At 38.8% G+C, this 27,485-nt stretch overlaps 1 protein-coding gene and 1 non-coding gene across 3 annotated transcripts in view; one reads left to right on the top strand and one right to left on the bottom strand.

Moving 5' to 3' along the window:
• The window catches only part of SLC44A1 (solute carrier family 44 member 1), a 215,909-nt gene that overhangs the window by 176,198 nt on the left and 12,226 nt on the right, over nt 1-27,485 (bottom strand). The window lies entirely within an intron of this gene.
• LOC122737610 lies at nt 23,803-23,909 on the top strand. Its single transcript, XR_006354429.1, has one exon. It is a non-coding gene; the product is annotated as a U6 spliceosomal RNA (small nuclear RNA).

Below are 27,485 nucleotides of genomic sequence, written 5' to 3'. Positions count from 1 at the left end.
AAATGTACAGAAAATGAAGTTTTAACTGAATTATAATATAAAACAATCAAAGCCAAATTAATAAATAGCACAAAAAATTTTAAAAGGGGAAAAAGTGCTCCAAGTGTGTCCCAATATTGCTGCTACAAGCATATTCTAAGAGCAACTGACATAAGTAATTTTGAACCAATTGAAATGGTCTTCTCTTCATCTTAAATATTTTTAGGATGTTAGGTGAAAGAGCCAGTTCTCTACCTTTTACTAGTCAAATGTTTTATGACCCCACTGCTCTTTCTGAAATGGAATTTCTTCAGTTTTTAGGCTGGCTACTAGAGGCTGAATAGGAAATAGATAAGGAGAAGCTATCCCAGGACATTACTGAGATTCTATCTATTACCAGTTTGACTGTAGAAGTTAAAAAACAAATTCATGAATGTCCTTTGTTTTTTACAGTATATTCACTGCTGTATGTACTACCCTCCCACTATCCAACGAACACCCTATCTTGGGAACAAAGAAAAATGAGTAAGCAAAACCAAATGACATAGCCAGTGCACTCAACAACATATGCAAAACTTTGTACTTGCACTTCTCCATCACATCTGTTCTCTGGAGCCATAATTTGTCATTGCAATGACAAATCAAAGTTCATCTCTGTTGAAGTGTTTTTTTCTTACATTGCTGTAGTTATTTCTGTATATTTTTTCCAGAATCTGATCATTTCATTTTGCATCAGTCCATACAAATCTTCCTATGTTTCTTTTAATTCCTCACATTTGTAATTTCATATGGTACAATAAAATTCCCCTAAATTCATGCAGCAGAATAAGTTTAGACATTCCCCAACCAATGACCTCCCATTTTTGTCTCCAGTTTTCCCAATTGCATATGAATTTATAGAAATTCTAAGGACTCATATAAACATATGGTAAGCACCTGCTATATGAAGGGTAGTGTTAGGTGCTAGAACAAAAAGATAGTTTACATTTATATAGTGCGTCCCCAAAGTATTAGTGCAGTTTAAGCTATTAAAACTGTACTAAGATTTTTGGGACACACTACATAGCGTTCTACCACTTTTTTGGGGGGGCAATGGGGGTTAAGTGACTTGCCCAGGGTCACAGAGCTAGTAAGTGTCAAGTGTCTGAGGCTGGCTTTGAACTCAGGTCCTCCTGAATCCAGGGTTATCCACTGCGCCACCTAGCTGCCCCTCTACCACTTTTAAATACATTTCATATAGTCAAATATTTCACTTGAGCCTCATGTAATGATTGGAATGATACCACCTGCTGGAGATTTACTGTAGAAAAGTTCCGCCATGAAAGGAAGGTCTTTGAGGGCAAGAACATGCGTCTTTTCTTTGGTGTCAGGAAGTGATGTTGCCTAGTGGGAGGAAGAAGGAAGAGACTGGTGCTTAACTAACCTATGAAGTGTTAAAAATCAATAACCTGATTTTGCAGACGATGAAACTGTCTAGAAATGTCAATGACTTGCTCAAAAAAGTCACACCGCTATTATGTGGAAGATGCTAAGCCTAGATCCCATGTCTTCTGATTACTTTCAACTTAGGTTGGCCTGTCTGCTGAGATATTGCATTGGGGTATGACCACTGCACATGCTATAGCTTCTTGGAGCCACAGGTGAGAGCTGGGAGGCAAGTGGACACCACACATGGATAAGCAGTGCTAAAAAGGGCTCAGCAAGCCCTCACACCAGAGGTACTAGTTCTCCTACACCCTGCACAAGAGAGCTAACCAACTAACAGATACAGTAAATAGGTACATCTATACCTGTTAGTTTATGATTCCAAATCCTATATGAGAAATCTGATGAAAAAATTTTTTCACATTTAAAGGCATCCCTTCTTTTTTTTTTTTTTGGCATCCCTTCTTAAGATATATTAGTTCTAACTATGCAAAAGCTTTTCAATTTCACGTCAGCACAATTATTTTATCTTTTGTAACTGTCTCTAATCCTTGTTTGGTTAAGAATAAATGTGGTCATACCCCAATGCAATATCTCAGCAGGGTGCAGCTAGGTGGTACAATGGATAAAGCACCAGTCCTGGATTCAGGAGTACCTGAGTTCAAATCTGGCCTCAGACACTTGACACTTACAAGCTGTGTGACCCTGGACAAGTCACTTAACCCCCACTGCCCTGCCAAAAAAAAAAAAAAAGAATAAATGTACCAATATGAAATCTTTACTATTTAGGTCGCATATTAGTTTTGAATTTATCGGGAATACGAGGTAATATGTTGGTCTAAATCTAATTTCTGTCATACAGTTTTTCTAGCAATTCTAATTTAATGGGAGTTCTTACCTAAGTAACTTGGGTTTTGAGATTTATCAGATACTGGGTTACTTGGTTCTATTATTTCTGATTCTCCTTTGTCTAGCCTGTTCAATTAATCTAATTCTCCATTTTTTAACCAATAGCAAATAGTTTTGATGACTGCTACTTTATAATATAGATTGAGGTCCAGAGAAGAGTGCTCTCTCCTTCATTTCCATCTTTTTTATTTCCTTTGATAGTCTAAGTCTTTTGTTTCCCCAAATGAATTATGTTATTATTTGATTAAAGTCTGGATAGTACCCCTATGATAATGGGTTTAGATTAGCATTAAAACAGTAAATTAACTTTGGTAGTATTGTCATTTTTATTATACTGATACAGCCCAGTCATGAGCACTGAATAGTCTTCCAGCTTTTTAAGTTGTTCTTTATTTCTTTAAATAATTGAGTCTATAAAAATATTGAGTATGCCTTGAGAGACTGATTTCCCAAGAATTTATTCACTCTATAGTTATTTTGGAATTGTCTTTTCATTCCTATTATTGCCTCCTGAATCTGCTGTTGATTTTTGTGGGTTTACTGCATAGCCCGAAACTTTGCTAGAGCACTTAAATTCTAATAGGAGCTAGAAATAGAAGAGCCCTCCCCAAAGAGGATAAGGTAGGAGTTTGGCTGGAGCCAGAGTTTAGAAATATCCCAGAAGTAAATACTGGAACAAATGAGAAAGAGAATAAATGGGTGCATATTGAGGGGTTGTTAAATAACAGAAGGAGAACACGTAGCAAATAGACTCTTATTTTCTTAATAAAGATGAGACAAGGTCTTAGGTGGGAGGAGTTGGGGGAGAAAAGAGGTCCAAAACAACCACTGTGGAATCGGAAAAAGAATTAATTAGAGGAGGTGGAATCAAGATGGTAGAAGTAGCAAGAAGTATAGTCCAGCTCCTCCAACACAACTTTCTTGACAAGGTTCTAGAAAATGCACCAGACCAAGTCCTGAGCAGAAATCCAAGGAAAAACAAAATCACAATGAGTCACTTTTCCAGCCTTAGTACAGGGAGACAGAGCAGTCTGTGGGCCCTGGGGAGGGTGCTGCTGGGGCATTCCAGCATACAGTAATTGAAAAAGTACAGAGTCAGTTACACTAAGGCAAAAAGAGATCCTTTACCTATACAAGAGGACCTGTCTTTCACAGGATGTGGGAATAGGGGTCTACTGACAAATCTGCCTCTCACTACTCAATTCCAGGTCACAGTTGCAGAGTGGTAATCCTACAGTGGAATAATCCAGACAAGAATCCCAAACGTAAGGGGAACCTACAGTTCTGTCACTCAGAACCAGTAGAGTTTTAGAGTTGGCTGATAATGGCTGAGTTCAACAGTAACTGGAGCTTCCAATAAGGAATAAGCCAATAGAAATGTTGTGCAGACCCAAATTCAGGTCAGGTACTTACAGAGTTCAGACTAGGAATGCAATGATCACTTTGTCCTGGATCACATCACTCTGGGAACAACAAAAGCTTATGGGTCCCCAGCCTGAATTGTCACTGAGATCCTAGAATAACACATCACTCAATACCCCAAAAAAGCAGCAGAAGGACCCAAGAGGATAAAAGTTCCATTCAGATATTTCTCCCAGAAGTACCCAGATCCCAGGCCTAACATAAATTCCAAAGTCATAAGGAGGCTGGAAGAATGAGCAAACAAACAAACAAAAAAGAATCCAATGCTAAAGAGATATTATGGTGACAGGCTTGCTCAGGACAAAACCCAAAGAAGAGAATGACTTTAAAATATCTACAAGCAAAACCTCAAAGAAAAACACAGTTTGGACACAAAGTCAACCAGAATTCCTATAATAACTAAAAGACTTTTTTTACAAAGCTAAAAATCATTTTAAAAACTAAATAAGAGTGCCAGAGGAAAAAATGGGAAAATGTATGAGCTATGGAAGAAACATCTGGAAAGAAAATTAACAGCTTAGAACAAGAAGTATAACAAAACTTTACCCCCCCAAAAAAAAATTCTCCCTGAAAAGTAGAACTGACTACATAGAAGCTAATAAGTCCATGAGATGAAAATCAATTAGGAAGACAAAAAGACAAAAAATTGTCTTGATAGCATTAGAACCTAATAGGGATTACATAACAAATTAGTAGTGGACCACAAATAAAAAAATAACTACTAGTAATGAGTATTTATAATGTTGAATATCTGAGTTTATGAAATCAGAAACAAAGGACAATCATCATTCTTATCAAAAGGAGGAAAGAAGCATTAGGTCCAAGATAAAGGATTCCTCTCTTCAATTTTTCAAAAAATCCATGTTTTATCAATGGATGTATACCCTACAACTTTGTAGAGTGCAACTACTCCACCTTTTCATGAGTTGCAGCCTCTAGAAGATAGACATTGATACACTAAGGTAGGCAGATCATCAGATGCTTCTGGGTCAATAGTCAAAGGTTTTTCCAGCCTGGAAAGGCCTACCAGAACTCCTCCACTAGCCTTTGAGAACCAGTGAAGCACAGAAGAATAATTTTGGTTGAGAATCTATTTCACAGGGCAGCTAGGTGGCACAGTGGATAAAGCACCCGCCCTGGATTCAGGAGGACCAAAGTTCAAATCTGGCCTCAGACACTTGACACTTACTAGCTGCGTGACCCTGGGCAAGTCACTTAACCCTCATTGCCCCTCAAAAAAAAAAAAAGAAAAAGAAAAAGAAAAGAAAGAAAAGAAAGAAAGAAAGAAAAAGAAAAAAAGAGAATCTATTTCACAATTCTAAAAAAGTGAAATCTTCAAAGGGCACCACTGTGAAAACTAATTTACTACTAATAACTACTATTAACTAGAAAGTGGTAAGTACTGGCATTAAAAAATAGGAATAGTGATTGTACAAAAGCATTAAGCAAGTTAATAACCTCAGATATTGATATATATTCAATGGAATGCCAAAATCATTTGGCATCATCATTCTGTGAAGCTGAAGTAAAGAATTAAACAATACACCTACAGCATAACAATTTTTTTTACAAGAGACCCACACTTTGCAACACCTTATGTAAGCAAAATTCATAGGATCATAAATCTAGAACTGGAAGGGGACTCTCAAAGCCCATGGAGTTTAACCCTTTTTTTTTTTTTGGTGAGAAAATTGAGGCCCATGGAGGTTAAGTGAATTGTATAGTCAGTCACTCAGGTAGTTATCAGATGCAGAATTTGAACCCAGGTGTTCTGATTCCAGTGCTAATGCTTTTTCCATTGTACCATTTTACACGTCATCTATCATATAATATTAGAAGAATTCAGCATTATGAATTGACCTGTTTTTCAAATAATTGAGCAGCTAGAAATATATGAATATTTTAAAAGGGGAGGGAAGAGACAAAATAGATCAATATTAATGAAAATATTATAGGCATACATATTAAAAAAGAGAAAATTTACCTATCTCAAAGAGAACTTGGAGTTAACATTCATAAATATGGGTTAAATACATGGGCTAATGAGTGACTTTTTATGGTTCACTATCTGTATCTGTGACACTCGGTTTTCAAAGGACCAAGCTAGCAAAGTTTAGAAAAGCTTGTCACTAGGTTACCTATCAGATAATAAATTTTTTCTGATCACAGGCATGGAAGAGTTATGACGATCCTTGGGTGGAGTAAGTAACCACAAGGATAAAAGCAATGATCTTTGGAAATGTATATAACGTTCATAACTCCTAAATGAACTGCGGAATGACCTCTCTAAGCTCTTAGGCACTCTCAGCCTGCAACAACTCTGGACTGGTTTCCTTCATCACAGGATCTTACACATATTTAGGGCTCAAAGAGTTCTTAGGGAATCCTTTTGCCCAAAACTCCCATTTTCCAAATAAGGAAACTGCAGTTGTGAGAACTTAAATGACTTGTCCAAGGTTACAAAATAAATGGCAAAACTAGAATTGAAACCCAGGTCCTCTGACTCTAAATCCACCATTCTTTCCACTGTACAACTCTAGGTTCTAAAGGTCCTAAATAAAATAAATTTACTTTAAGTAAATGTTTTCTCCTCCATTAGAATGTACATTCCTTTAGGGAGAGGGGCTGCTTCATCTCAGTCTCTATATGCCTCAGAGTACAGTTCTCGGCATATAACATATTAGGTGCTTTATAAATGCTTCTTAACTGATTGATTCTGGAACTTTTAAGAGATCTACTTAAAGGAGAAAAAGGTGCAGAAGTTAAATTTTAGTTTCAGAAATTCTTAAAACTAATCATTTGCACATGAGGGGTCCTGATGCCACAGGTCACTGCAAATACAGTCCAAAGGTGGCTTGGACATTTTATTTTTCTCCTTAAACAGCCCATATTTATTCTGTTGATGGATCAAAAATCACTGGACCATTTTTGTGTCCAACAGGAGGTAATAAAATGACATAATAACTATAGGATGGTATACTTGCACAGAGCCAGAATCCAATATCATGTCCTTCCCTGTCCTCAGGACTAGAACTAGAGTAAAGATAGCAGACCTTTTGCATCATATTTATTCAACCTAAAGTAAAAGGTACTCTATCAGTCATTAAGCATTTATTAAGGAGCCAGTATATATCTAGGAGGGACACTTAGTTACTATCCCTTACTTACTTAGTTACTATCCCTGCCCTCTAGGAATTTATAATCTTACTGGAAAACAAGATTTAGACAGAACAAGAAAGTCACATTTATCAGCACTGTTGGGGAAGTAGACTTTTCACCTAAGTAGGTTTTTTAAAAACCATAACTTTTTGCTAAATTGTATAATGTTCCTATCTAGTTAAACAGAGGTTACTAAACAGGGATTGGAAGAAATGGGGTTCTTGTCCCAAATCTGTTGACTCCCTGGGTACCCTTGTAAAATCCTGAATCTCAAAAATGTAAAGAGACCTCAGAGTCTAGTTAGTCCAACAAACACCTGAATGAAATATTCTTCTATAACATACTCCACAATAATGTTGCACAGACTTTAAGACTCCCCAAAGGATCCCACTATTTATATTGTGTCAGTATGGTGCAATATGAAAAAAAAAAAAGCCGCCCCCCCCCCAAAGAAAGGAGTAATTAAGGCTTATACTTTGCCCTCCCCATAAGTATATAATGGCTGTTTAATAGTTACTGACTGATTGGATTTGGCTCTGAAGGACCCTGTTCCAATCTTGGCTCTCTTCTTTGGGCAAAGTATAAGAGGATAGCAGATGTTTCAACCTCCCTTCTACCCCTCTTTGCAATGTCTGCTTACTGTGTGGAACACAGATCTCAATTCAGAGAATCCATCTTTTCCTTTCAACTCTACATCATGCTTCTCCCCATCCTGACAACTGCAAGTGCCTCTCCTCACCCCTCTCTCCAATTCTCTCTCTTTTTTTGTTACCAGTTATTTCATATAAATTTGAGGAGGGCTTATTTCATTCATTGTTATTTGTATCCCCAGTGCTCAGAACATAGTAGGCCCTTTAAAAATAACTGATTGACCTATTGCGAAATCCTATTCTGCCTGGCAACAGGCCTGGGAGGTGGGGGCCTCTCCAGCCATCTGGCCTCTAGACAAGCCTCCATGGCTTCCTTCTCCTCAAGCTTCCTCTTTCAGGTAAGGCCATCGGAAGGCTCCTTAGGTTTTCTCGGTCTCACCTGAAACTGGGAAGCACAAAGGGAGCTGAGCAACTTTGAGGTACCATCGACCACACCTTCACACGTCCAGCCCTCCTCCCGCCCATTTCCAATCAAACTGCACAGGCACCCTAGAGCAGGCACACCCCAGATCCGCTTGAGCATGCACTCTCTTCCCTATCCCCTTCCTGTACCCAACTGATTCCTCTTTCCACTCCCTGACCCATTTCTCATCTCTTCCCCAGGCCTAGATGTTCCTCCCCCATTAAATAAAGGAGTATTTTGTTAAATGAGGGAGTGAAACTAGATAGGCTCTTTCTGGTCTTAACTGCCTAAGGCTGAACCCTTTGCTTGGATCCAAGGTCACTTTGAATATCCCTCCCCACCCCAGCCCCCTAGGGAAACTCTATTTTAAAATTTCCCCCCTCCACCACCACCCGGCCTCATTTTCAACCCATACTTTAGACCCAACAAGACTCTAGGCCATTTTTAGTTTGCAGATTTTAATTCCAAATGGCTGGGTCAGTCAATAAGCAGTTATTGCCAGGCACTGTGCTAAACCTGGAATACAAAGAAAGGAAAAAATAATCTTGGGTTAAATGCATATGTAACGGAACTCAATAAGGTTTGGGGTAAAAGTCTAAGGAAAGAGAGAGTGAGACTGACTGGGGTGTCTGAAATGGGGGCTTTTCTGCTTTAGCCAGTGGGCATATAAATTTTAAAAGTCCTAAATTCTGCCATGCTAAAGGCATTCTCTAACTTAACCAAGAACTCACACTTAAAATGGTCACCTCCATCTTAACATATAGCTCAACTACCTCCACAAGAGTCACTGGGGGGTAAGGAGTGGGCAGGAGGAGACTAGAATCTATGGGTTCAAAATATCTATTAGGAAAGCAATGAAAAAAACCACAAATAGTTTTGCTGAGTTGGCAGTAAGACTAAATCTATTTGTCTGCTTTTCCCAAAGTATCTTCTCTGGTATTCCATTAAAATTTTCACCTCACTTTGTTAAACTGCCTGAAATTCCACTAATTTGTGTTTTAGTTACTAATAAGCATCCCCTTAAAATGAGGACAACATTCTGGGAGGATTATGGGGGAATGGGTCAGACTTTAATGTGATCTAATTTAATCAGATTGTTTTTTCTTCTTCCTTGTAAATGAGATCCATGGCACTGTAAGAAAATGGGATTTCTTTTAGAGAGAGAGGAAATAAGAAATTTGACCATATGGAATTCCAAACTCTCAAAAAGCTGAGGTGCTGAAGGAAAAGGCTTAAAGGGACATAAAAAGAGAGAAGAGAAGGTGGGAGAGTATCAAAGACAAATAATTCCAAGATTTGGCTTAGAATAAACCCTACAGTACAGAAAGGCACTCTTCTTCCTCATTTCAAATAGTCCCTATACCCCAACATCTATAATTCAGAATAGTACCAGTTAATGATAGAGTTCAGCCATGGTGTGGGTTAAATATAGATTTCTGTGGCCTGGTCTGGGAACCTAACCATCATTTCTAACCTAAATAAACCACCATTCCCATGATTTCTTAGGGGGGAGAGCATTAATTCCCAAGTTGCAAACTATCAACTTCCAAAAGACTTTGGGGACACAGCCCAAGTTGGGAAACTGCCTGTCTTCAAAAGCTCGTTTAAAGGGGCAGCTAGATGGCGCAGTGGTTAAAGCACCGGCCCTGGATTCAGGAGTACCTGAGTTCAAATCCAGCCTCAGACACTTGACACTTACTAGCTGCGTGACCCTGGGCAAGTCACTTAACCCCCATTGCCTGGAAAAACAAAAAACAAAAAGATCATTTAAATAAGAGGAAGATAATATATTTTACATGTAGATTAACAGGTATAGAAAAACTAAGTAGCCTGAACAAAGGAGCAGTATGGACTAAAATCTACATTGAAAAACAATCCAGGGGACAGCTAGGTGGGCAGTGGATAAAGCACCAGCCCTGTATTCAGGAGGACCCGAGTTTAAATTCGGCCTCAGACACTCAACACTTACTAGCTGTGTGACTCTGGGCAAGTCACTTAACCCCAGATGCTTCACCAAAAAAAAAAAAAAAAAGGGAAATACAATCCAGCTGTTTCATAATGGCCAAGAAATGTATCTCTCTGTTTTGCAAAAGTAGAAAGCTAAGGGAGTTGACCATTACATACACTATCAGATGAGTCATCGGTTGGTTAATTTTGCTAAAAATGTCTTCTTCCCTCATGTGTGCCCATAAAGAGGGGCAAGGACAATAGGAGAGGTATACCAAGTATATGTGGAAAATTGTCATGTAGAAACTAGATTAAAATTGTTCTGTTTAGCCCTAGATAGAAAAAAAGAGGGACAATGGGTATAAGTCGAAAAAAGGAAAAACTAGTCATGATATTGTGGTAAAATATGAAAGTTTTTAACAGTCGGTTAGGATAACTGAAAGACGCCAGTTTTTCAAGGACCACCCTTTTGGGGAGGAGATGAACAGTCCGCCTGCTGCGCATGTCAGACTGCCTGCCGGGTACAGTCCGCCTGCTGCGCATGTCAGACTGCCTGCCAGGTACAGTGCGCCTGCTGCGCATGTCAGACTGCCTGCCGGGTTTTTTTTGACTTCCGGGGTGGAGAAGAGGAGAGTAGCCTTTTTTGCCGGCTTGGCGGGACTCCGGGCGGGGCGGCACAGACGGTCTGACTCACTCCAAAGGTGGCCTAAATCGGTTTGGTGAGTTTTTATAAGGAATATAGACTAAGCCTAGATTTAAGACGATTTGTACTGTATTTCTGTTTTCCTATCCTTCTAATCAACAACACCTTATATACAATAAAGGCTCTATCTAGAAAACCAGAAGCTTCTTCCATTTACTAGTCTGGGAGATGAATTAAGGGAAGGGTTAAGTAGGGGAGATTTATGATCTAATATCCAATTTTAAATCTCACAGTTTGGCGACCACGAAGGGACCTTAAGGACCCTCCCACCCTCCCTAGTTTGGCCATAAGCCGGCTAATTCGGTGGATTTTCCAAATACCCCCCCCCCCCCCCCCCCCCCGCGGACTTTCCCTTTGTCTAGTCTCCCTTAAAGACTTTAAGCCTCTAAAAGTCTTGCTTTAAACAGAAAAGCCAGCCCAGTTTAAAGGGCAAGATGCTCGAATATTCTACCATCCCTTTGATTTTTCTCATCGGAATGTATTGGGACAGCATAACATCCCGACTTAGAGGAATAGTTTACTCAATGGTCCTTCATAACATTATTGGTTTTTTCCTCATTCAGGCAGCAAAAAGTTTTTTGTATAATAGTATACGTGAGAATCTTTGGGAAAATACGTTTAATATAAGTAGAAATTTTATGCCTGCAATTGAAATACCTTTTAATACCACATCCATAGTTCATACGACTAAGGATTTTATTTTTTTTTTGTTGTTTTTTTTTGTTTTTGTTATTATCATTGTTTTTGTTATTATCATTGTTATGATGTGGGGGAAACTCTCACATATGGAGAGAGACCTCAAAATGGCTGTTTCTACTAGAGATGATCCAAATTCAGAATCAGATCAGCAGAAACTACTCCCTCTGCAGGAAGCTATAGAACATAGTAAGAAGGGAGTGCCAATTCAAGTCAGAAAATATAGCCCCTTTAGACCAAGTGACTTGAGCGCATGGAAATCAATCATCCCTAGTTTTGAGAAAAATCCAAACACTGTAATTTCACAGTTAAGGACTATATTTAATGCATATCAACCCAGTTGGGCTGATGTTACTTGCCTTTTGGAAACTTTACTGTCCCCAACTGAGATTACAGATATTATCTCAGCAGGAAATGCCCTTGTTGCGAAAGGTAAGGCCGATGTGGAATGGCCTCTAAAGGATCCAGAGTGGAATTATAATGATGATAGGGATTTCCAAAGATTAAAAGATGCTAGAGAAACACTTCTGAAGGGAATGGAATCTTGCTCTAGAAAACCGGAAAACTGGCAGAAATTTTTAAGCCTACCTCAGGAGGCTAATGAAAGACCAAACAGATTTTATGATAGACTTTGTGAGGCCGCTAGACAGTACACCAGATTGGATCCAGTAGATTTAAGAGATTCCTGTATCATTCTCAACACATTTGTTTATAATTCACTGCCAGAAATACGCAGATACTTTCTGAAACAATGTCCAGACTGGAGAAATCTCTCAGTAGATAGAATTAAGGAACTTGCAAATTATGTCTTTGACTCACGTGAGGAAGATCCAGATCACCCTAAACAGAGCATTCTGGCACCAGCGATTCCTAGTCAGCCATGTGGACACCGGAACAAGGACACTAAGGTGTGTTGTTACTGTCGTAAGGAGGGGCATGAATTGAGAGAATGTAGGACTTGGAGAAGAAATTCTAATTCTAATTACAGGCGAAATCAAAATAGAAATAGATCTTTTTGGAGGAATACAGAAAGGCAGTACCAGAATAATGGTAACCAAGACCCCCCTCAGAAGAGGACACAGGAATGATGGTGTCTTGGGGAGGAATGGAACATAGATAATGAAAGCCATATATTCCCAGATCCGGATTTTTTGAATGCACTTGTGCCAGTCCATTCACCTCCCCAGAGTAATGAACCACATGTCACCTTAAAAGTGGGGGAGACTTATTATGATTGTCTGCTAGACACAGGAGCCTCTAAATCAGTATTAGTAAGCAAACCAGATGCTGGGTGTAGACCTGTAGGATATTTGAATGTAGTGGGAGTCTCAGGAAAGAGCCAGAGAGTGGCAAAATTGAATCCTCGCATGGTATCTATGGGGCCCTTAACAGTAGAACATTCATTTTTACTCATGCCTGATGCCCCTGTAAATTTATTAGGTCGTGATCTCCTTTGCAAGCTTAGAGCAACCATATCTTGTGCTCCAGATGGGGCTGTCTCCTTACAATTGCCAGAGGATACTGTTCATTTATTACCAATTTTACTTACAGAAGCTCAAGGAACAGCAGGGGAGGTATCCAAAATCCCCTCTGACATTCCTGAGTCTTTATGGGCCTCATCCCCTAATGAGGTGGGGCTCCTTAAGTCTGCCATGCCTGTTACCTTTAAAGTTAAGGGGGGACCACCCCCCTCCATTCCACAGTATCCATTGTCTAGGGAAGCAATAGAAGGGATCACCCCTATAATTGAGGCTTTGAAAAGCCAGGGTATTATTATTCCATGTCATCACTCTCCATGCAATACTCCCATTTTGCCAGTTAAAAAACCCAAGCCTGGGCCAGATGGTAAACCTGTTTATCGCTTTGTGCAAGATCTTAGAGCGATTAATAATTATGTTATTCCTAGACATTCTATAGTCGCAAATCCGGCTATGATAATTTCCTCAATTCCCTATGAATCTACATGTTTCACAGTGGTAGACCTTTGCTCTGCCTTTTTCTCCATACCAGTACATGAGGACTTCCAATATTTATTTGCTTTTACCTGGAAAAATAGACAGTGGACCTGGACTAGACTCCCACAGGGATTTGTAGACAGTCCCACATTATTTTCCCAAATTTTACAGCAGGATCTGGCCTCTATTACCTTTAAAGCCTCCACACTAGTACAATATGTTGATGACTTACTTTTGGCCTCTCCTAATGCTGAAATTTGTCAGGAAGATAGCCGTCACTTACTGCTGGAGCTGCACAAGAGAGGACACAAGGTTTCTAAGACAAAGGTACAATGGTGTTTGCCCCAGGTAGAATATTTAGGATTTATTTTGGCTGCTGGAACTCGCTCTGTCTCTTCTAAGCGAGTCCAGGCCATTCAACAACTCTCTGCCCCCACTACTAAGAGGCAGTTGAGAGCCATTCTGGGAGCAGCTGGGTACTGTAGACAATGGATACCCTCTTTTGGTGAAATTACTAAACCCCTCATAGCTCTTACAAAAAGTTCTGTTCCAGACATTTTACAGTTGGATCCCCAGCATCTCTCAGCCATAAAAGAATTAAAACGGGCCTTGTTATCAGCACCTGCCCTAGGACTGCCAGATTATAGTAAGCCTTTCACTCTCTTTGTGCATGAACAAAGGGGGGTGGCTTCTGGAGTCCTGACTCAGTCACTGGGGCCTAACCAGCGTCCTATAGCCTACTATTCAATTCAGCTGGACCCTGTAGCGGCTGGAGTGCCACCTTGCCTTAGAGCAGTGGCGGCCACAGCGCTTTTGGTAGAAAAAGCCTCTGATTTGGTCCTAGGTAACCCTCTAACTGTGCAATGCCCTCACGAAGTGGAGGCTCTCTTACTACGTCACAGGACACAAGCCTTTTCAGATCAAAGGCTGGCTAAGTATGAAATAACCCTGTTAGGTAATGAGAATATCACTTTAAAACGCTGCACAGTTCTTAATCCAGCAACACTACTCCCTAATTTACCATTCTCGGGGGAACCGTTGCATGACTGTGCTTCTTTAGTTGATATGGCTGAAAAACCCCGTGATGATCTTTTTGATACACCTTTAGAAAATCCTGATCTTGTCCTCTATACAGATGGTTCCTCATTTATGAGAGAGGGAACCCGTTTTACTGGAGCTGCTGTAGTTTCTGATTATGACACCCTCTGGGCAGCTTCTCTGCCTTCCCATTTTAGTGCACAGGCTGCTGAACTTGTGGCTCTTACACAGGCCTGTAATATAGCTAAAGATAAGAGTGCCACCATTTTTACTGACTCGAAATATGGCTTTGGCATATGCCACTTTATTGGTATGATTTGGCGTCAACGAGGCTTTCTAACATCCTCGGGCAAGGCTATTGCCAATGGGGACCTTATCAAGGACCTCTTAGATGCCCTAAAACTGCCTTCTTCCCTAGCCGTTGTACATTGCCCTGCCCACACAGGGAATAGTGACCCTGTTTCAAAGGGAAATGCACGAGCCGATTCTGCAGCCAAGCTTGCTGCATTAGAAGCTCCTGAACATGTATTTAACCTTTCACCTTCTGAGGATATTCCTTCCAACCTAACCTATGACGATTCTGAAGTAGAAAAGTGGAAAAAGAAATTTAAGGCGAAACAGATCAATGGCATCTGGGTGTCTCCGGAAGGTAAGCCATTTCTTCCCCGGAAATTCTACCACCAGGTATGCCTCTCTGTTCACAGAAAAGGCCATTTTGGTACACAAGGCATTGTAGACTCTATTAAGAGAACCTGGATAGCACCAGGTGTGACTAATACAGCATCTCGAATCTGCTCGGGCTGCTCCACATGTCAGTCTTATAATCAGTATGCTTTTAAGGCCAAAGCTTATGGAGGGCGTCCTCTAGCATATACACCTTTTGAGCACTTACAAATTGATTATATTACTATGCCAAAAGCAGGACATTATAAATTTTGCCTTGTTATAGTTGATCAGCTCACTCGGTGGGTGGAGGCCTTTCCCAGCCCCCGAGCCACAGCTGCCTTTGTTGCCAAAATTCTTCTTAAAGAGATAGTACCTCGTTTTGGCCCACCAGCCCGCATCGATTCTGACAAAGGCACACATTTCACTGATTCGATTTTATCCCAAATCTACTCTTTCTTGGGAGTGACTCCAAAATTCCACACGCCCTACCATCCACAAAGTTCAGGCCAAGTCGAACGTATGAATAAAGAGCTTAAGAGTATGATTGGCAAATTATGTACTGAAACCCATTTGAAATGGCCTGATGTTCTACCATTGGCATTATTCTATCTACGAAGTAGACCAAGAGGAGAACTTCATATATCTCCTTATGAAATGCTTTTTGGTCACCCTCCTATCCAAGCTAAAACTTTTTCCCCAGTTTATACATCACTGGTGGGAGGTGATACTTCTGTTGCTTCCTATATACAGGAATTACAGACCAGGCTACGTGAACTCCATGAGGCAGGAGCTGTGGTCCAGGCAGGACCATTAGACTTTTCATTGCATAACTTCAACCCAGGAGATAAAATATATGTAAAGAATTTTCAGAGAACCAGTGGAACTCAACCTGCCTGGGAAGGACCTTTTCAGGTATTATTGACAACTCCTACCGCCATTAAAATTGGTGAAAAAGACTCATGGATTCATTGCTCTCATATAAAGCCTGCACCATTCATAGGTGAAGAGATTTCAGATAGACCTGAGGTAGACGCTAAAGAGGTAAAAACCCTAACGATAGCAACTGTTAAAGAGCAAAGAAAGTTCAGAGGAAACAGGAAGTTCCCATTTAAGAATCCCACTGATCAGTTAAATGCTTTGGGACTCAGTCTTCGTAAAGTATCAGGAGACGGAAATTGCCTTTTTAGGGCTTTAGCAGACCAGCTAGAAGGTCACTGTAGAAATCATCTCAGACACAGACAAGAAGCTGCTTCTTATATGATTAACCATAGACAAGAGTTTGAGTCTTTTATAGTAAATGACTCCCCTTTTGAAGAATATGTTGATGAATTAAAGAAATTTGGAAAGTGGGGAGGAAATGATACAATTGTAGCATTTGCTAAGCAGCATCAGCTGAATGTTGTGGTTCATCAATTAAATCAGCCTTTATTGAAAATCAGTGGCACAGACAAAACTGATGCTACAGAACTCCACATTTTCTACCATAAAGAACATTATGACAGCATTAGAAAGATCAATGACAATTCAGAAACCCCTGCCACTTTGGCATGCAGAGAATTGGGGAACCAGTTAAAACAATGTGGCATACCCCAAACTCTAGCAGCTTAAATACCTTATAATTTAACAAGCATTTCCTTCTACAGGCAAAAGCACTGAAGTACATGGCCTAGTTTTCTGGCCTACCTCAACTATTTTTTTTTTTTTTTATTAATTTTTGGGTTTTTTTGTTTTTGTTTTGACTTTTGAAAGGCACTGAAAAGACCTGGAATTGACTGCACCTTTAAGTTCTTTAAGAGCACAAAAGGGTGCTTAGCGAATCTTTTGCTTTTTATTTTTTATTTTTGGTTTTGCTTTGGTTTTTTTTTTACTTTTGTTTCTTTTGCTTTTCTTTAAAACTAAATTTTGTAAACTAAGTGATTATTCAAAGACATTTTAAGTATATGCTGTGGGTGAGGCTATCGGGCCTCAGAAGCTACCAGAATTCTTCTTTTTTTTTATTTTTTTACTCTTTCTTTTTGAGAGAACCATGAGTTCTAATGAGTTTTGTTTTATTTATTTATTTTTCTCCTTTCTCTTGTATGTTGTTCTGTTTAACTAAAAAGTACCAGAAATTGCTTGATACCTCACTGAAAACATTGAATATTGAATCTTGCTAATTGAAGTCTTATTTCTTTTTGATGAATTAATCACCACTTTAAGTATCTGCTACTGTTATACCAGAGAATTCATGTATAAGATGATGTGGTCTACTTGCTAAAAGAAGATTATGTAATAATGTCTAAAAGAAGATTATGTAACAATGTCTAATATAATCAGCTATTTACATTCGTTTATTATTTATATGTCATTATACTCTGGGTATGGTTTGGAATTATTGTATATATCACTAATATATTCTCAGTTATGCAGCATAGCACACATTTTTACCATCATATTGTCTTTGGTGAAATTAATGAGATTTCAGAAATATGGAAACTTATCATTTCAGAGACTAACTTGCTGTGAACTCTGACGCAGGCCCTGGAGAGAATATATGTGCAACAAAAGGAGAGACAGGTATACGTAAGTCCATGGTTTGCTTATGATGGTGACTATGTAGAGCACAATTACTAGGCACAGTCCAGTATTCATCCTCTCTCCCTCCTAATTTAACCTAATTTAACTGAACTTATTTATCTTTTTATCTCACTCAGTTGAATTCACCTGTGGCCTAGCACAATCACTGGCTGTCTCAGAACCATGAGATATGGTATGATAACCTTTCCATAACATTTTCAGGTGTCATGAACACATACTAAATTTGGCTTTGATCCAGACACATGGTGGTAAAAAGTGTTACACATTGCATAACTACCTCAACCCTCTATTACAAGTCTAACCATATAAAGGAGGGAATGTAATGGAATTTATTAATTTGATCATTGACAATGCTATGCTAAGGTTTTAAAAATACAGCAATTCAAACAGTTAAAGAAGATAATCCAGCTTTCCAGACCAGAGTCCAGAATCCAGTTTTCCAGACCAGAATCCAGTTTCCTCCTGATGACATCTTACCACTTCAAGAAGACAAGAGAACTCAGAGACTTTATATGAACTGTTTTGCTTTATTAGCTTTTACTATCTCCTTTCTGTTATATACTATCTGTAACATGTACTCTCTGCAGAGGCCCTCCCTTTGCAAGACCAATGTCATAGCGTCGGTTCATGAGGACAAAAAAAATCGCCCCTCTGGACAAAACTTTCCTCTCTTCCTTTTCTGTATTGTTGTTCGCATATTATTAGTCAGCAAAAGTTATTATATTCTTTTTACTGTTCCATCAAGGAAACATTCCGTTTCTTGAGGAAGCAAAGGGGGGAAATGTGGTAAAATATGAAAGTTTTTAACAGTCGGTTAGGATAACTGAAAGACGCCAGTTTTTCAAGGACCACCCTTTTGGGGAGGAGATGAACAGTCCGCCTGCTGCGCATGTCAGACTGCCTGCCGGGTACAGTCCGCCTGCTGCGCATGTCAGACTGCCTGCCAGGTACAGTGCGCCTGCTGCGCATGTCAGACTGCCTGCCGGGTTTTTTTTGACTTCCGGGGTGGAGAAGAGGAGAGTAGCCTTTTTTGCCGGCTTGGCGGGACTCCGGGCGGGGCGGCACAGACGGTCTGACTCACTCCAAAGGTGGCCTAAATCGGTTTGGTGAGTTTTTATAAGGAATATAGACTAAGCCTAGATTTAAGACGATTTGTACTGTATTTCTGTTTTCCTATCCTTCTAATCAACAACACCTTATATACAATAAAGGCTCTATCTAGAAAACCAGAAGCTTCTTCCATTTACTAGTCTGGGAGATGAATTAAGGGAAGGGTTAAGTAGGGGAGATTTATGATCTAATATCCAATTTTAAATCTCACAATATCAATAAAAACTTCCCAACAATTATGTGCTGCCTCAAGGGGCAGGATAGCTATTTGTCAAGTGTGCCATACATCATGGGGAATTCTTTTCAGGTGTGAGCTAGATAGGGCAGCAGGTGGCACTGGATAGGTGTCAAAGTGGATAGAACACTGGGCTTGGAATCAGAAAGACTCATGTTCAAATCCAGCTTCAAGACACTTATTAGCTGTGTGACCCTAGGCAAGTCACTTAACCCTGTTTGCCTCAGTTCCTCATCTGTAAAACTGAGCTGGAAGGAAGGAAATAGCAAACCACTCCATGAGTTGGATGGATTAGATGGCAAGCCAATAAGTTCCCTTCCAATTGTGAAATTCCAGTGATACTTATTGCTAGTCTGTGACTCTACAAGGCATTTTACATCTCTAAGACCATTTCTTCATCTTTAAAATGCAAATAATAGCACCTTCTTAATAGGATTGTTGTGAGGGTCAAATGAGATAATTTACACAAGGAAAATAATGGTGCCCACCTTATGGAACTGTTGTGGTAGAAAAGAACTTTGGAATCTGTAAAGTACCATCCAAATATTAATTCTTGGAATTGTTATCATCAATATTTCATCTCTTATTTTTTTCAAGGAATGGCTCTCTGGGAAGGGGAAAGGGAGGTATATATTTGGAAATAAAGATGACACAAAAACAAAAGAAGGCAACAAAAGGAAAATAATTTTTAAAAAACATTTCTCGGGGCAACTAGGTGGCACAATGGATAGAGCACTGGCCCTGGATTCAGGAGGACCTGAGTTCAAATCCGACCTCAGACACTTGACACTTAACTAGCTGTGTGACCTTGGGCAAATCACTTAACCCCAACTGCCTTACCAAAAAACAAACAAAACAAAAACATTTCTCAAATTTTTTGCATCATTGCATTTGATCATATGTAAAACTAGCAATTCTTTTACTTGAGCCTTAAGTTACTTGCTATCATGTACAGTTTGTACAGTACACTTTGTATCATCTTTGGGGAAAGCATTCCTAGTCTATAAAAATAGATTTAGCCTCAAAGGGGACAGTACAAATTATATTTTAAGAAAAATTCCTCCCAAAGACTATGTATGCCTTCTCTAGCATCAAGTCCTGTCCCTAATAGCTTGGTACTTTAATTTTGTTTTCCCTCATCAATAGTTTCAATTATAGTCCAAACATAGAATCTTATTTACCTTATATGAGCTGATACATAACAATTAGGGACAACACCATGATGTCAATTGTGTTGAGAAAAGTCCACTCATCAAAGAGCAAAGAATCAGTGGTAACCAAAAAAAAATTTTTTTAAGACTGTTTATTCAAGTTGATCCTTCATAAATTGAAGGCATTAGGCTATATACAATATGTGTGGTTTATACTATATAAAAATCTTTTAACATAAAGATAGCCAAGAAGGGCTGAGGAAAAGTAAACACCAGTCTTTGATCTGGACCTGTCATTCTTGTGAAGAACTCCATAGGGAAATTTCCTCCAGTTGCAAATATGTGCAAATAGTCTGCAATTTATGGTCCTAATTGCCTAGGGGACAGAGAGGCTAAATGATTTGCCTTGGAATCACATAGCTAGTATAGGTTAGAAGCAAGGCTTGAACTCAGGTTGTCCTGAGTTCAAGAGCAGCTCTCAACCTACCCCCTTCCAATACCATTCTGCTGTTCATCAGTCTTCTGATGACAAAATATCTTCTCACAAAATAATTGAAAATTAAAAGTAAACTTCTCTTGTATCCCCCACTAAAATGAGTCTCAAATTTCCTTTTATTCAATGTTCAAAAAAGTTACATTAAAAATAAGGCCACAATTTGACTTTTGCTCGGTTTTTCTCCCCCCATCTTCTCTGATCTAATTGGGTTTAAAACTAATATATAATAACTAAAATAAAGGCATAATACTTTTCCATCCCTACTTAGCCCTTTTACACACCTTTAGGCTCCCCCATTAGTCATCTGAAGCATCTGGAAGCTTGGCCATATCCCATCCCCTCCTTGAAACCTTTAGTCACCACTATCCCCTTAAAGGTACTAAAGTGAAACAGAAGATGGGTAGATGTCAAAGAAAAACAGATTGTGTGGAGAAGAATAAGTGAGAAGCACAATACAGTGGGACATGAAATAACAAGACAAAATGTGTAACTAAGAGAAGGAAAGAAAGAGTGGAAGAGTGAGAAGGAAGAGGAATAAAATAGCTTGGGCTTAGGGGCAGCTAGATGGCACAGTGGATAGAGCACTGGCCCTGGAGTCAGGAGTACCTGAGTTCAAATCCGACCTTAGACACTTAACCCGTACTAGCTGTGTGACCCTGGGCAAGTCACTTAACCCCAACTGCCTCACTAAAAAACAAACAAACAAACAAAAACCCAAACAAAACAGCTTGGGCTACATTGGGTAGGATGAGTCAGTAAATGTATGAAAGCAGCAAAATGACCACCAGATGTTAATAACCAATGGCAGAGGGCAGCTAGGTGGCACAGTGGATAGAGCACTGGCCCTGGATTCAGAAGGACCTGAGTTCAAATTCGGCCTCAAACACTTGACACTTACTAGCTGTGTGACCCTGGGCAAGTCACTGAACCCCCACTGCCCTGCAAAAAACAAAAACAGAAATAGAAAAAACAAAAACAAAAAAAACAATGACAAAACATTTGCTCTCTCCAAAATGACCTTTATTAGTTTTCCAGAACCTTATAATAAAAAAAACCTTTTTGCCAAAGGAAAGAAAATTATCATCTTAAATATTTCAATACCATCCTTACAATGTTTGTTAAATAATTTTATTTTAATAATTTCCATTGGACTGCTACATGCATTATGGACTTGTCAACGGAAAGCTGTGGTTTTCCTATTTCCTGCTTAAGGACTATATTTATTAAACAGATCAAGTGGGAAAGAAGACTTCTGCTCATAGATAAAATACATTTATATTTAGCCTAAAGTTTACAGAATGGATCTTACAAATCAAATATATACATATGGGGAGGGATTTTTTTTTCTATTTCTATTGTTCAGGTCTTATAGTCAATCTAAAAATTAGTTCAGAAGTTGCTAGTGAGGTGCATTTCTTCGTTACAAGAGAAAACTCACAAAAGAAAGAGCTTAAAAATAATACCCATTAATTAGAGGTATAGGGTTACAAATGAGCTTTTTTCCTCTTACCATACCAACAATTTCTGCATCTTCCTTCTCATTCTCTACCTTTTTTCCCCCTTTTTCTTCAGAAATGCTCCAGCTCAATTGTTTTTTCCTGAGGTGGGGGTGGGAACAATGTCTGCAACATTCCTTCATGACCTTTCTCATATCTGTTCGAACAAGGTGACCTATAGATGTGTCTCCCATGAGCCTAGCTATGTATTGATGAAGAAGAGGGGAGCAAAGAAACATTCTTTATGCTTCTCTCACTTCTGTAATCTGCTTTATGAACCAGCACATAGGGGCAAGAGGAGGGGACTTGGCCATATCAGTCTTTGGAGAATGGGTAGTCTAGGAGCATCTTCAAGTTGTGAGGAAATGTGATGGCATTCAGTGGTGGGAGCAGCAGCTGTGATTGCTCTTCTTCCTATGTCCTTCTTTCTCTTTTATGAACTGGTTTCACCAACCTCACAACACAAAGAAACATTTGCTGCTGAAGAAATCCAAATATACTTTAATATAAAAGGTTCAAAATCTAAGTGTTTTCCCCTAACATGGTAGGAAAAAATTTTAGAGTTCCTGGTTTTAATTTATTTTTCATTCACATGGGTTGATAAGGTTGTTGTTGCTTTAATAAATCAGTATCAAAGGCTTTACCTAATTTAAATCCATCATTTCTAAAGACTCCATCTTCTCCAACCATACTCTGCATTCACCCAATCCATAAATATTTACTGGGCACCTATTGTGTACAAAGTGCCAAAGAGATATATAACACATGGGCCCTGCCCTTAATCATTCTTCTCTCAGAAAGGATAAAAAGAAAGTCACCTTCAAACAGACTGGATCCTAAAACTTTTGATCTCCTCATGACAGGCAAGCTTATAAAGAGAAAATGCAAGAAGTAGAGAGGGCTGGTTCTCCCTTTTCATGTAGACATCAAGGTGTCATCACCAGTGCCAACAGCTGTTCTATCTCTTAAGAGCCAATCTCTACAACCCAGTTGGAACTACCCATAATCCTTCCCTAATCCTAATTCAAAAAGCAATTAGGCAAACAAAAGATATCAAAATATGCTATATATTAAATGATCAACTTGAAATCATTTTATCACAGTATTTTAAATAGGATCCTATTAAGTTTTGTGAAGTGGTCAAATCCAATTTCAGATTTGCTGACAATTTCTTACCTCACTATGTGTGATAGGAACTCATCAGACTCATCAGTTCCTAATGATAGAATCACACGGTTTTACTGCTAGAAGAGAATTTAGTGCTCATCTAATCCAATCCTCTCATTTTATAGATGAGTAAACTACAGCTTACACTTTTGCTATCATTTGGCTAAATAAAACTCAAAAGAAAATCTGAGTAGCTTCATAAGCCCTCCTGTTCCTTTTTGTTTATCACTATCTTATTATAAGCAGATGTTTCTACAAAAGCATCCCTAGAGTTACCAAAGTTTAATATGTTGATCTGAGCTTCTGTCCTTGGATTACAATATCCAACCAGTTCCAAAAAGAATTTTTTCACATGTGATCTCATTTTAAATATAAAAATGATGTATCTCATTAAAGTACTTTTTAAAATCTTCATCATTGAATTCTGCTTGTAACTCCAATAAAGTCTAACATATTCAGTACCAAGAATATCTAGTGCAGGGAAAGGTAGAAGGCATCAAGTACATTTCCAGATGCTAGATTTTATTTAAAAGCAATTCCATCTTTTGAAATGCCCCCCCAAAAACTCAATTGTTCTTCACGAAATCTTCTAAAAACATACTTGTAAGATCCATTTGAGTGCTCGCTTCAGCAGCATATATGCTAAAATTGGAACGATAGAGAGAAGATTAGCCCAGCCCCTGTGCAAGGATGACACGCAAATTTGTGAAGCAAGATCCATTTGAAAAAAGGGTCTTCCTTTAGTATGGACCTTGCAGGTATGGGATAGCATTCTCCTTTGCAAAATGTGGCTTAGAAGGTAAGAACTCCAGTTCCTACCCTATTACTTAAACTAAGTTCTGCATATATAATTTGATCCTAAAGTACAACTTAAGCACGTGTACTATGCAGTCCTCAACTTCCTTGTAGCCATTTTCTTGACAATTTCCAATTTCATTGCTTTCCTGAGCAGAGTTGACATTCAATAAATATGAAATAAAATGAACAATTACATTAAACCCCTGAGTCAGGATTTGAAAGAGACTGAATAAACAAATAAGTTTTCCTCATTTTCATCACTTTTCTCATACATTTTTGTCCCACAAATGTGTCCTCCAGTTTCTTCTTCACACCTCTGATCTATTCCATTTTTGAATAGCTTTCACTCTTAGGAAAGTTTTAGTTATATTAAATCTAAATGGGGAGCAGCTAGGTGGTGCAGTGGATAAAGCACCAGTCCTGGATTCAGGAGGACCTGAGTTCAAATCCAGCCTCAGACACTTAACACTTACTAGCTGTGTGACCCTAGACAAGCATTTATATAGTACCTATGATGTACCAGGCACTGTGCTAAGCACTTTATAAATATTAGTTCATTTGATCCTCACAACAACCCTGGAAGGTAGATGCTCTTATTATCCTCATTTTATAGTTAAAGAAACTGAGGCAAGCAGAGGTTAAGTGACTTGTTCAAGGTTACACAGCTAGTAAGTGTCTGAGGTCATATTTGAATTCCAGGCCCAGAACTTGAACCATTGTGCTACCTACCTTCCTAGGTGTCCTACTGGGACATGCTTTCAAATTACTAACTCCTCTTGAGCTTGCATTCCATTCAAAACCCAAAAACTTTTAACAAAAACTATCTTCATGCCTCTCCCAGCCTCTACCTAAAGTTGATTTTTTAAAAACCTCAGTGTAAGACTTTACATTTATCCTTATTACTTATTAAATTTCATCTTCTTAGACTTGGCCCAGCATTTTACCAGTTAAATCTTTTTGGATTCCAAAATTCTCATCCAAGGTGGTAACTCTCCCTCATTTGTGTCACTTACACATCTGATAAGCACACCATCTATGCTTTCATCCATGTTATTATTAATAAAATATGTTAAATGCACAGATTCCCAGGATACTCAACTAGAGGTTTCCTTCCTGACAACAAACCAATCCAGAGTAGTTAGCCTACTTGGAGTCTAACTATTCAACCACTTCCAAATATAACTAATTTTGCTATTCTCTGGTTCATATCTTTTCATCTTATCCCTAAAAACAGTATGAGACTGTCAATAGCTTTGCCAAATTCTATCTATAGCACTCCCTTAACCTATTAGCCTAGCACCAAGAGAGAGAGAAGGAAAGAGACAGAGAGAAAAATGAGGATAGCTTGGCAGGATTTATTTTTTTATGAAGCCAAGCTGGTACTTTATGATTCTCTCTTCCTTTTCTAGATGTTCATTAACCATCCCTTTAATAATTCATTCTAGAACTTTGTCAAGAATTGACATCAAATTTTATGGCCCATAGTTTGCAGACCCCATTCTTACTCCTTTTGCCTCTCTCCAAGACTGTAGTACCTCTATTATTGATAGAGGCTTAGCAGCATACCCACCAGTTCTTTCACTATCTTAGTATATAGTTCATCTGGGCTTGGTGATTGGAATTCCTCAAGGATATCCTGATGCTCTCCCTATTTATCTTGAATTTCAGCTTACTGTTATCCATTTTGTTCTGTCCTTTACAATCCAAAGATCAAAGATCATTCTCCTTAGCAGAGAAAACAATCCAAAAAAAATTCCATTTGTCATCTATCTTGAGCAACAGTCAAATCCTTCTTAGATCCTCTTTTCCCACTATTGCTGGAAAAAAAAATTCTTTTTATTGTCCTGAGCTTTCCTAGTTAACTTCCAACTAATTCTGTGAATTTAGCACTTCTAGTCTTACAGGAGAATGCAGCACGGGGAAGCAGCTAGCCTGCTGAAGTTAGGAGACAGGAAAGACTTGAGTCTGAATCCCCCTTTTGCTACCTAGCTATGTGGTCACGGATAAGACCTTTTACCTCTGACCATCAGTTTGTTCATCTATAAAATGGGGGGAAATACCAGTAGTTCAGGCCTCACGGGGTTGTTTGTGAGGCTTAAAAGATAAAATGTGCAAAGTGGTTTGCAAACTTTACAGCAAAATTGTCTCAGTTTATTATTGTCAATTATTGTCACTGCCACCCACATATTTATTCATTACATGGCCTTGCTTCTGTGTTCTGTTCCTGCCTTTCTAAAATCTAAGTGGATCAGTGAACTTCCTACAGTCAGTCAGTAACAATTTCTTTACACAACTCACCCTTTTACTCTTCACTGGAATTGTTTCAGCTTGTTTCTTCAGAATGTTAGTTTTGAAAGTTTTCTTTTCCTTCTGAACTTACTTCCTCCAGAAAAGTTTAGTTCATAAGATCCTCCTCATTCTTTCTTTGGACACTTTGTAATTTGTTGTTCCAAAATGTAGGGTGCATGTCAGACTATGCCCAGCTTTATTCTCCTTTATTAGAAATTCTAAGATGGAGTGAGCTCTTCATTTCTACTTCAGCAATCAGTTGCTCCTTGATGGTGAAAATCAAGTCCAGAATAACAGTTCTTGTTGCTTCTGCTTTTTTGAAAGAGGAAATTATCATTAAGGCTCAATTATTAGTTTCTCTGCCTTTGGCAAAGAGAGCTCCAGCAGATATCTAGATAACTGAAGTCCCCCATCATTACTATATCATGTCGCCATATCACTTTTATCTTTCCTGAACTCATCAATTTCCTTTTCCCCCATCTAGGTAGTCTGTAGTATACTGTGATAACATTGCTTGTTTTTGCCTTGGATGATTTTCACTCACCATGCTTCCCTACTCTGGTTCTCAGATTTTCTCATATGAATATATCTTCTTAACAACTACTCTGTACCTAACTTCCCTTACTTTCCTCCCCCATACATATATCATTACTTATGCATTCCTTTTCAATCAGTTATACCTTTCCAGAACCAAATTCAAGTTAATGGTTTCTATGCCACAAAGTTTGAGTGATACTTATTTGACTCTTGAATTAGGATGTTTAGTTCAGCTTTCTTGTTAGCCATTCTTTGTGCATCTATGTCTAAACATTACACACTATCCATGTGTTTTACTATTGGCTCCCTTCTTGGTGTTTGTCTCTGGTAAAGTTCTGGGCATTTCAACTGCCATTCTTCTTTGTTCAACCTTATCTCTATGGTATCTAGCTTGGAAAAATTAAAAAGTTTTCTCCCCACGTCCTTTTTATTTTAAAGTTCTTGCTTGATTTGAACTGTAAGGCTCTTGGTAAATACACACACATGTATATCTATGTGTATGTATTCCATTTATCATTAGTTAAACTTTATCAGGAGCCTGTCATTCCTATATTTTAAGACCTGGACCAGAATATTCAAAACCCATTTTCAGAGTCCATCCTCTTAACCAGCTGTTCTTTTCCCAAATCTGTCTTTCTCTTCTGAAGCCCCTGTCTTTTATGAGCAGCTGTGAAGAA

This window comes from Dromiciops gliroides, chromosome 1 (assembly GCF_019393635.1).
Source record: "Dromiciops gliroides isolate mDroGli1 chromosome 1, mDroGli1.pri, whole genome shotgun sequence".
NCBI classification, from domain to species: Eukaryota; Metazoa; Chordata; class Mammalia; order Microbiotheria; family Microbiotheriidae; genus Dromiciops; species Dromiciops gliroides.
This window is presented reverse-complemented; position numbering and strand designations above follow the sequence as displayed.